Source organism: Chlamydotis macqueenii, chromosome 34 (assembly GCF_036417535.1).
Source record: "Chlamydotis macqueenii isolate bChlMac1 chromosome 34, bChlMac1.mat, whole genome shotgun sequence".
NCBI lineage: Eukaryota > Metazoa > Chordata > Aves > Otidiformes > Otididae > Chlamydotis > Chlamydotis macqueenii.
Genome location: NC_141589.1, coordinates 171,902 through 183,147, shown reverse-complemented (window position 1 = coordinate 183,147; position 11,246 = coordinate 171,902). Strand labels below are relative to the sequence as shown.

The window sequence follows — 11,246 nt, the reverse complement described above, 5'->3', positions numbered from 1 at the left end:
CCAAAATCTTTGCCTTCTGGCCAGTCTGTAATTACTTCCAATATGCCTGGGCGATTGGGGTTTCCTATTCGGGCCCACTGTGTGAGCAGTGCAACCCACTTGCTCCATGTAGCATCCGTTGCATGATGCGCAGAGGGGACCCTTCCTTTGAACATCCAGCCCAGCACTGGCAGTCGGGGTGCCAAGAGGAGCTGTGCTTCAGTACCAATCACTTCTGAAGCAGCTCGAACTCCTTCGTATGCTGACAGGATTTCTTTTTCGGTTGGAGTATAGCAGGCTTCAGATCCTTTATATCCCCGGCTCCAAAACCCAAGGGGTCGACCACGGGTTTCCCCTGACTCACAAACCATGACTCGTAGACCATGAGGGCTCCGACATTTGCCACCATCTGAGCTTGGCAGCCCTTTGAGAATAAATCTTAAAAATTACGCACGTCAGACGATTGCTCCAACACCAGAAGTGCTGAAAGCACTTGCTACTCCTCACCGGCTCTTGCAACCACATCTTCAGGCCTAGAAACATTGGGGCTTGGGGCTTTCCTTGACCACTAGGATTCTGACATTTACCACCACCTACAGCTGGCCGCCCAGTCATCAAAAATCTTGAGAGTGAGACGTGAGACAACTGCTCCTACACTAAAGTGTCAGTTCTGAAAGCTCTTGCTGCTCCTAACTGGCTCTTTCTGCCACAATCTACATCGCCACAAACAATGGGGTAGTAGGCTTTTATGCACCACCAGGACTCCGGCATTTACAATGGAAACCATGCTAAGGCACATGGAGAGCAAGGAGGTGGTTGGTGACTGCCAACATGGCTTCACAAAGGGCAGATCGTGCCTGACCCATTTGGTGGCCTTCTATGACGGGGTGACGGCATCGGTGGACAAGGGACGAGCAACTGACATCATCTACCTGGACTTGTGCAAAGCTTTTGACACTGTCCCACATGACATCCTTCTCTCTAAACTAGAGAGACATGGGTTTGATGGACGGACCACTCGGTGGATAAGGAGTTGGCTGGATGGCCGCACTCAGAGAGTGGTGGTCAACGGCTCAATGTCCATGTGGAGACCGGTCACGAGTGGCATCCCTCAGGGGTCCGTGCTGGGCCCGGCCCTGTTCAACATCTTTGTCAGCGACATGGACAGTGGGGTAGGGTGCACCCTCAGCAAGTTCGCCGATGACACCAAGCTGTGTGGTGCCGTCGACACGCTGGAAGGGAGGGATGCCATCCAGAGGGACCTGGACAGGCTGGAGAGGTGGGCCCGTGCCAACCTCATGAAGTTCAAGCAGGCCAAGTGCAAGGTCCTGCACCTGGCTCATGGAAATCCCAGGCACAAATAGAGGCTGGGCGGGGAATGGATTGAGAGCAGCCCTAAGGAGAAGGACTTGGGAGTGCTGGTGGATGAGAAGCTTAACATGAGCAGGCAATGCGCCCTTGCGGCCCAGAAGGCCAACCGCATCCTGGGCTGCATCAAGAGGAGCGTGGCCAGCAGGTCGAGGGAGGTGATTCTCCCCCTCTACTCTGCCCTGGTGAGACCCCACCTGGAGTACTGTGTCCAGTTCTGGAGCCCCCAACACAAGAAGGACATGGACCAGTTGGAGAAGGTCCAGAGGAGGGCCACGAAGATGATAAAAGGGCTGGAGCACCTCTCTTATGAGGACAGGCTGAGAGAGTTGGGGCTGTTCAGCCTGGGGAAAAGAAGGCTCCGGGGAGACCTGATAGCGGTCTTCCAGTACCTCAAGGGGGCCTACAAGAAAGATGGGGAGAGGCTGTTTAGTAGGGCCTGTTGCAATAGGACGAGAGGTAATGGTTTTAAAATAGTGGGGGGTAGATTTAGATTAGAAATTAGGAAAAAATTTTTTACGATGCGAGTTATAGAACACTGGAACAGGTTTCCCAGAAAGGCGGTGGGGGCCCCATTCGTGGAAACGTTCAAGGCCAGGCTGGATGAGGCTCTGAGCAACCTGATCCAGTCAGGGATGTCCCTGCTCCTTGCAGGGGGGTTGGACTAGATGACCTTTGAAGGTCCCTTCCAACCCTAACCATTCTATGATTCTATAATCACTTAGAGCTTGCCGCCCAGTGACCAAAAATCTTTAAAATCATGACTGTTGGACGATAGATCCCACTGCAGAATTGGCAGCTCTGAAAGCTCTTGCTGCTCCTTACCGGCTCTTGCCAACGCATCTACAGGCCTGCAAACACAGGGCTCTGGGCTTTCATAGACCACCAGGACCGAATGTTTACCATCACCTAGAGCTGGCTGCCCAGTGAGAAAAAAATCTTTAAAATCACAAAGGTCGGATGACAAATCCCACACCAGAACTGCCAGCTCTGAAAGATCTTGCTGCTCCTCGCAGGGTCTTCCCACTTCATTTACATGCCTAGAAACAATGAGGATTCAGTCTTTCCTAGACCACTAGGACCACAATGTTTATTATCACCTAGAGCTGGCTGCCGAGACAGCAGAAAAAAAATCTTTAAAATCACAAACATCCGACGATGGCTCCAACATCAGAAGTGGCAGCTCTAACAGATCTTGCTGCTCCTCACCGCCTCTTCCACCACATCTCCAGGCCGAGAAACATTGGTACTCTGGGATTTTGTAGACCATAAGGACTCTGCCGTTTGCCACCACCTCAACACGGCAGCCCTCTGAGAATAAACCTTAAAAATCCCAAACACAATACAATACGAGATACAGTTTTTGGGGATAAAATGGCAAGATGGGCGTTGTCAGATTCCAATAGATATAGTCAACAAAATAACAGCTATGGCTGCACCGACTGACAAAAAGGAAACGCAAGCTTTCCTGGGCGTTGTGGGTTTCTGGAGGATGCATATTCCAAATTATAGTATGATTGTAAGCCCTCTGTATAAAGTCACCTGAAAGAAGAATGATTTTAAATGAGGCCCTGAACAACAGCAGGCTTTTGAACAAATTAAACAAGAAATTGTTCATGGCTCTTGGGCCAGTCCGGACAGGGCAAGAGGTAAGAAATGTGCTCTACACCGCAGCCGGGGAGAACGGCCCTACCTGGAGTCACTGGCAGAAAGCACCAGGGGAAACCCGTGGTCGACCCCTTGGGTTTTGGAGCCGGGGATATAAAGGATCTGAGGCCTGTTATACTCCAACCGAAAAAGAAGTCCTGTCAGCATACGAAGGAGTTCGAGCTGCTTCAGAAGTGATTGGTACTGAAGCACAGCTCATCCTGGCACCCCGACTGCCAGTGCTGGGCTGGATGTTCAAAGGAAGGGTCCCCTCTGCGCATCATGCAACGGATGCTACATGGAGCAAGTGGGTTGCACTGCTCACACAGTGGGCCCGAATAGGAAACCCCAATCGCCCAGGCATATTGGAAGTAATTACAGACTGGCCAGAAGGCAAAGATTTTGGAAAGCCACCAGAGGAAGACGTAACGCGTGCTGAAGAGGCGTCACCATATAACAACCTCCCAGAAAATGAGCAGCAGTGTGCCCTATTTACTGATGGGTCCTGTCGTATTGTAGGAAAACATGGGAAGTGGAAAGCTGCTGTGTGGAGTCCTACACGACGAGTTGCAGAAGCTGCTGAAGGCCAAGGTGAATCGAGCCAGTTTGCGGAGGTGAAGGCCATCCAGCTGGCTTTAAACATTGCTGAACGGGAAAAATGGCCTGCGCTCTATCTCTACACCAACTCATGGATGGTGGCAAACGCTCTGTGGGGATGGTTAAAGCAATGGAAGCAGAGCAACTGGCAGTGTAGGGGCAAACCTATCTGGGCTGCCACTCTGTGACAAGATATTGCTGCCCTGTTAGAGCATCTGGTTGTAAAAGTACGTCACGTAGATGCCCACGTACCCAAGAGTCGGGCCACTGAAGAACATCAAAACAACCAGTGAGTGGATCAAGCTGCTAAAATTGAAGTGGCTCAGGTGGATCTGGACTGGCAGCAGAAGGGTGAACTACTTTTAGCTCGGTGGGCCCATGATACCTCAGGCCATCAGGGAAGAGACGCAACATACAAATGGGCTCGTGATCGAGGGGTGGATTTAACCATGGACACTATTGCACAGGTTATCCTTGAATGTGAAATATGTGCTGCAATCAAACAAGCCAAGCGGTTAAAGCCTCTGTGGTATGGAGGACGATGGCTGAAGTATAAATATGGAGAGGCCTGGCAAATTGATTACATTACACTCCCACAAACTCGCCAAGGCAAGCGTATGTACTTACAACGGTGGAAGCAACCACTGGATGGCTGGAAACATATCCTGTGTCCCATGCCACTGCCCGAAACACCTTTCTTATGGTGACATGGCACTCCAGAAAGAATTGAATCAGACAATGGTACCCACTTCTGAAACAACCTCATAGACACCTGGGCCAAAGAGCACAGCATCGAGTGGGTATACCACATCCCCTATCATGCACCAGCCCCTGGAAAAATTGAAAGGTCTAATGGGCTGCTGAAAACGACACTGAAAGCAATGGGTGGTGGAACCTTCAAAAATTGGGATAAACATTTAGCAAAAGCCACTTGGCTAGTCAACCATCGGGGGTCCACCAATCGAGCTGGCCCTGCCCAATCTGAACTTCTACATACTGTAGAAGGGGATAAAGTCCCTGTGGTGCACGTAAGGAATATACTGGGGAAGACAGTCTGGGTCATTTCTCCCTTGGGCAGAGGCAAACCCATGCATGGGATTGCTTTTGCTCAAGGACCTGGGTGTACTTGGTGGGTAATGCAGGAGGATGGGAAAGTCCAATGTGTACCTCAAGGAGATCTAATTTTAGATGAAAAGAGCCAATAATTTGAAGTGCTTGATGTCGGTTACTATACAGTACTGTATGTCGTTATCCAGCTATTATATGTCGCTCCTTGCTTCTACCTGCTCCACGCCCTGAGAGACTTATGTTGTGTCAAAAGTATTATAGTAAAATCATCTATACCAACAAAGAATGAACTTTAATAAAACAGGAGCAATTGCAGCAGTGATGCAACCACAACTGGCTCTTGCTACTAGCACCTACCAACAGATCTTCAGCCTGCAGCCTATGAACTTGCTAAGTCACTCGCACCAGACAGACTACCTGAGGAAACACTGTGTTTTCTGTCCTACGCTGAGAGACTGTTATGACAGATGGAGCCCGAAGTTATGGACTGGATAAACTCAACAGACCTGTTGAAGGGATGGTGCGACGGACCAAGGAGTTGGTACATCTGTGTGTATGCATACAAGTAGATCAAAGGAAGAAACAGTTGATGATTGATTGGAAAGTGTAGGATCTGGGCATGATGTAGATGGTATGGAATAAGGGGTGGATAATGTCCTGGTTCTGGCTAGGGTAGAGTTAGTATTCACCTGAGCTGAGTGGAGAACTGAAGCTGGCAGCCCCTATGGCTGGGATAGTTAACTAATTAGCTAACAGCTGGGGTTCATTTACCCAAATTAGCCAAAGGGCTGTTCCATCCCATCTGACATCATGCTCAGTATGTAAGTGAGGAGGGTGGTGAAGGGAGCCTCCTGCTATGTGGAAGAAACTAGGTGTGGAGATTTGTTGTAAGCCATTATACTATATTTGTATTGCATCACTGTTTTGTTTTCTTCTGTCATTACTGTTAAATTTACTTTTTGTTCAATCTCAACCCACATGTTTGGTTTTTTTCCTGGTTTTCTTTTGTTTACCAAATCTCCCCCTGTTCTCTTGGAGGGGGGGGGGGGAGTGAGAGAGAGACTGCGTAGTCTGGTCCCGATCGGGGCTGAACTACAACAATTCTTTAAGTGCATACATATATAGTTGTGATTAACTTATTGTCCCCTATATCAATCCCCCCTTTTTATCACACTAAGTAAATTCTTTTACTTAAACAGTTTCCCTGAATGATATGAAGCATCATACATGGTTTTGTTTAGTGACGGGGGGGCCTAAGGTGGTAGCTTCTGTAGGAAACTGCTAGAAGTCGCTCCCCTTTGTTCAGTGGACTCGGCCGGGCCTAGAGCGGACCCGCTGCTGGCCAAGGCCGAGCCAATTGGTAGCAGAATGTCCCGTGATAACGCCTCTGTGATAACGTATTTAAATAGGGGGAAACAGAAGAAAAAAAGGGAGAGATGTGAAGCAGCTGAGCGGGGGGCAGAGGCACAGAGGGGGAGGCGCAGGCCTTATGGGCCTTGCAGGCCTCACCCTCTGGCCTCTCGCCAAGCGGCTGACTGGGCCCGAATTGGTCCGGCCTGGCTGCAGGAAGTGGAGAGGAGAGGAGAAGTGAATAAGATGTAAAAAGGATCCTGAAAGACATCTGCCAGCCTGTTGTGAGGAACGGCTGCAGATGCCAAGGTCAGTTCAGAAGGAGTGGGAGGAGTAATGTGGCTCCTGGCCAAGATTCCCCTGCAGCCTGTGGTGACGACCATGGTGGAGCAGGTTGTCCCCCTGCAGCCCATGGAGGTCCACGGAGGAGCAGAGATCCACCTGCAGCCCATGAAGGATCCCGTACTGGGGGAGGTGGATGCCTGAAGGCAGCTGTGGCCCATGGAGGGCCCGCTGGGACAGCTGTTCTAGAGGGACTGCACCCCGTGGAAGAGATGACCCACGCCGGAGCAGTTTCAGGAAGGACTGTGGCGTACGGGTGGGACCCCACAACAGAGCAGGGGAGGAATGTGAGTTCTTCCCCCAACCATGAAGCAGCGGCGTAAAACAACGCGTGATGAACTGACCGCAATCCCCATTCCCTCTTCCCCCTCCTGTGCCACTCGGGGGGGGGAAGGTAGTAGAGATAATGTTAAGCTTGGGAAGAGGGAGGGGTGGAGGGAGGTTATCTTGTTCTCTGTCTCATTATCTTGCTGTTTGTAGTAATAAATGAATAGTTTTCCCCAAGAGGAGTCTGTTTTGCCCGTGATGGTAACTTTAAGGATTTCTCCCTGTCCTTATCTCAAACCTCGAGCCGTTTTTCCTTACGTTATCTCCCCCTGTTCTCTCGGAGGGTGGGAGGAGTGAGAGAGAGACTGCGTAGTCTGGTCCTGATCGGGGCTGAACTACGACAGTGTTACTTTCTTAAACATTCTCCAAACCCATAGGTACAGCACAATAGTTAATATTAATAAAACTCCTAAGCTAATCAATAAGATCACAACGGGGCGCACCATAGTATTAAGGATCCCTGTTGCCTCTGTCCCAGCCCCACTCATGCCCTGAGTACATTTCCATTTTGTGCATAACCACAGTGGCCAAGTTTAAGCCCGACCGTTTAAAAGGTGGTCCCATGCTTCCTGTAAACCCAAGGGAGGCGTGAGACCACGGCCATTTGGTGTCCTTTTGATTACAAGTTAGTGGTAAGATGCAGGAAAATATTGTAAGCCCAATCACAATTCCAATTAAACAATTGGTCATTTTAGGATTTAGTTGGTCTAGTGGATTAGTACAGCTACTTCTGTAGATAATGTACTGCCTTTGGTGACCTGCTAAAATGGGTTTTATATTTCCTATAATAAAATGACAAATAAGATATAAACTGCACCGATGACAGATTTGGGCGAGATTAGTTACTGGCTGGTCCCGGTTTCTTTGTCCGGTATCGTTTGCTGTGGTGTCCCTCCGGTTCACTACTGCACTGTTCCCGCCCTTATCCGTTCGAACGAGTTTAAGTCTCAAGTCTTCATTGTTGTCTGGAGTTACTTTCCACAAGGTTGCAGAGGCTCTCTTGATCCGAGTATGGTGTATCCAGGAGTTCTGTCCCTTTACCTTAATTGCCGTGTAGGTGGAGAGGAGGACTTGAAAAGGTCCGGCCCACTGTGGTTCCAGAGTTTTTTCTGTAAGAGACTTAACATATACATAGTCCCCTGGTTGTATATCGTGAACAGGCCCATCCAGACCCCTACGACGTGTTCCCATTGCATGTTTTTCAATTCTTTTTAATTGTTTGTTTAGTGCCACCATATAGGAGGTCATTATTTCTTCACCAATTTGTGAAGACGTTCCCTTTTGTACCCCATAGGGTCATCCATATAGAATTTCGAATGGACTAAGCCCTTCTCTTGCTCTTGGTCTGGTTCATATTCGTATAAGAGCTAATGGTAAAGTTAGATTAGTTTCCTGACCCAACTTGACAATCTGTTGTTTGATTGGGTGATTCATTTTCTCCACCTGGCCACTTGATTGTGGTCGGTAAGAGGTATGTAATTGCCACTCTATCCCTAGATGGTGGCTAATTGCTTGTACTATTCTGGACACAAAATGTGGTCCTCTATCCGAGGACATTACTGCTGGGACTCCAAACCTAGGTACTATTTCCTGGAGCAGTATTTTGGTTACTTCCCAGGCTTTAGCAGTTCCGCACGGGAAAGCTTCCGGCCAGCCTGAAAAGGTATCTGTAAGTACTAATAAGTATCGATACCCCCCTTTTCTAGGGAGTTCTGAGAAATCAATCTGCCAACGTTGTCCCGGACCATTCCCCTTTCCGATTTTTTCAAGTTTTGGCCCTTTTACAACTTTAGGATTAGTCTGGAGACAAAGATCACATTGTTGAGTTACTTGTCTAACGGTAGTGTCTAAGTTTCGCGCTATTACGTTCCTGATGAGATCTTTATATAGGGCTTCTGCCCCTCCCTCCCCCCAGTGTCTTTTTCTATGTTCTTCTCGGACTACTGACCATATCATGTAGGAGGGAATTACTACCCTCCCGTGTGAGGGGTAGTAATTGGCCCACCCTTCCTCATTATATGACCCCTTTAGATCATTAATAAGTTTGCCGACTTCCTTTGTGTATTCTGGTTTACCTTCTAGAAATACCTGTCCATCAGGTATTAGCGCACCCTCTACCTTGATTGTTTCTCTAGCTGCTTGTTTTGCTTCCCTATCTGCCAGCTCATTTCCTCTTTCCAATTCTGTGCTCACTTTCTGGTGTGCTTTAATATGCATAATTGCCACCTTTTTGGGAAGCTGGACTGCATTCAGGATTTTCAAAATCCCTTCTGCGTGTTTGATGGTTTTTCCATGAGAATTTAACAGTCCTCTTGCCTTCCATATTGCTCCATGGGCATGTACCACCCCAAAGGCATATTTAGGGTCAGTCCAAATGTTTACAGTCCTTCCCTGGGCTCTCTCCAGGGCTCAGGTAAGGGCTATGATCTCGGCCTTTTGGGCTGAGACGTCGGCTGATAGTGGCCTGGACTCTATCACCTTTTCAAAAGTGGTAACAGCATATCCGGAATGTCGCCTTCCATTTAACATATAGCTGCTTCCATCGGTGAACCAATGTTCGGCTCCATCGACAGGGACATCTTTAAGATCCGTTCGACTAGAATACATGGTTTCAATTGTTTCCACGCAGTCATGACTCACCGGCTCCCCGATGTTCCCATCAAGGAATGAGGCCGGATTGATGATGTTTGTGGTCACGATTTCAACATCATCCTGTTCAACCATTATAGCTTGATATTTCAGGAACCTTTGTGGGGAAAGCCAATGCCCTCCTTTTGCTTCAAAGACCGCAGATACAGTCTGGGAAACTAGGACAGTCATTTTCTGGCCTAGAGTGAACTTTCAGGCTTCTTGAATGTTTAGAATGACAGCTGCTACTGCTCTCAGACAGCTGGGCCACTGTCGTAGTTCAGCCCCGATCGGGACCAGACTACACAGTCTCTCTCTCGCTCCCCCCACCCTCCGAGAGAATAGGAGGAGATGATATAAGAAAAACGGCTCGAGGTTTGAGATAAGGACGGGGAGAAATTTGTAAAGTTACCGTTACAGGCAAAACAGACTCGACTTGGGGAAAAACACTCATTTATTTCTAAAACTAGCAGGAGAATGAGACAGGGAACAAGATAAGCTCCCCCCACCCCTCCCTCTTCCCGGGCTTAACATTATCTCTACTACCTCCCCTCCCGAGCGGCATGGAGGGGGGAAAAGGGAATGGAGGTCACAGTCAGTTCATCACGCGTTGTTTTACACCTCTGTGTCATCGTCGGGGGAAGAACTCCTTGCATTCCTCCTCTGCTCCTTAGTGGGGTCCCTCCCACGGGCCACAGTCCTTCGTGAAACTGCTCCGGCGTGGGTCATCTCTTCCACGGGGTGCAGTCCCTCTAGAACAGCTGTCCCAGCGGGCCCTCCATGGGCCACAGACTCCTTCAGGCCTCTACCTGTTCCGGCGTGGCGTCCTCCACAGGCTGCAGGTGGATCTCTGCCCCTCCGTGGACCTCCATGGGCTGCAGGGGGACAACCTGCTCCACCATGGTCGTCACCACGAGTTGCAGAGGAATCTTGGCCAGGAGCTGCGTTACTCCTCCCCCTCCTCCTTCACTGACCTTGGCGTCTGCAGCCGTTCCTCACAACAGGCTGGCAGACGCCTCTCAGGATCCTTTTTACATCTTATTCACTTCAACCGCTCATCTGCTCTCCACTTCTTGCAGCCAGGCCGGGCCGAGTTGGGCCCAGTCGGCTGCCCGGCGGGAGGCCAGAGGGTGAGGCCTGCAAGGCCCACGAGGCTCGCGCTTCCCCCTCTCTGCCCCCCGCTCAGCTGCTTCACATCTCTCCCTTTTTTTTTTTTCTGTTTCCCCCTATTTAAATACGTTATCACAGAGGCATTATCATGGGACATTCTGCTACCAATTGGCTTGGCCTTGGCCAGCAGCGGGTCCGCTCTAGGCCCGGCCGAGTCCACTGAACAAAGGGGAGCGACTTCTAGCAGTTTCCTACAGAAGCTACCACCTTAGGCCCCCCTCACTAACAAAACCATGTATGATGCTTCATATCATTCAGGGAAACTGTTTAAGTAAAAGAATTTACTTAGTGTGATAAAAAGGGGGGATTGATATAGGGGACAATAAGTTAATCACAACTATATATGTATGCACTTAAAGAATTGTTGTAGTTCAGCCCCGATCGGGACCAGACTACGCAGTCTCTCTCTCACTCCCCCCCCCACCCTCCAAGAGAACAGGGGGAGATTTGGTAAACAAAAGAAAACCAGGAAAAAAACCAAACCCGTGGGTTGAGATTGAACAAAAAGTAAATTTAACAGTAATGACAGAAGAAAACAAAACAGTGATGCAATACAAATATAGTATAATGGCTTACAACAAATCTCCACACCTAGTTTCTTCCACGTAGCAGGAGGCTCCTTTCACCACCCTCCTCACTTACATACTGAGCCCCAGCAGTTAGCTAATTAGTTAACTATCCCAGCCATAGGGGCTACCAGCTTCAGTACTCCACCCAGCTCAGGTAAATAGTAACTCTATCCTAGCCAGAACCAGACAAGAATACAGTTA

General features: G+C 49.2%; 1 pseudogene; it reads left to right on the top strand.

Annotated features, from left to right (window-relative positions):
* The first annotated feature begins 2,505 nt into the window (after positions 1–2,505).
* LOC147596886 (uncharacterized) overlaps positions 2,506–11,246 on the top strand; it is a 71,048-nt pseudogene continuing 62,307 nt past the window's right edge.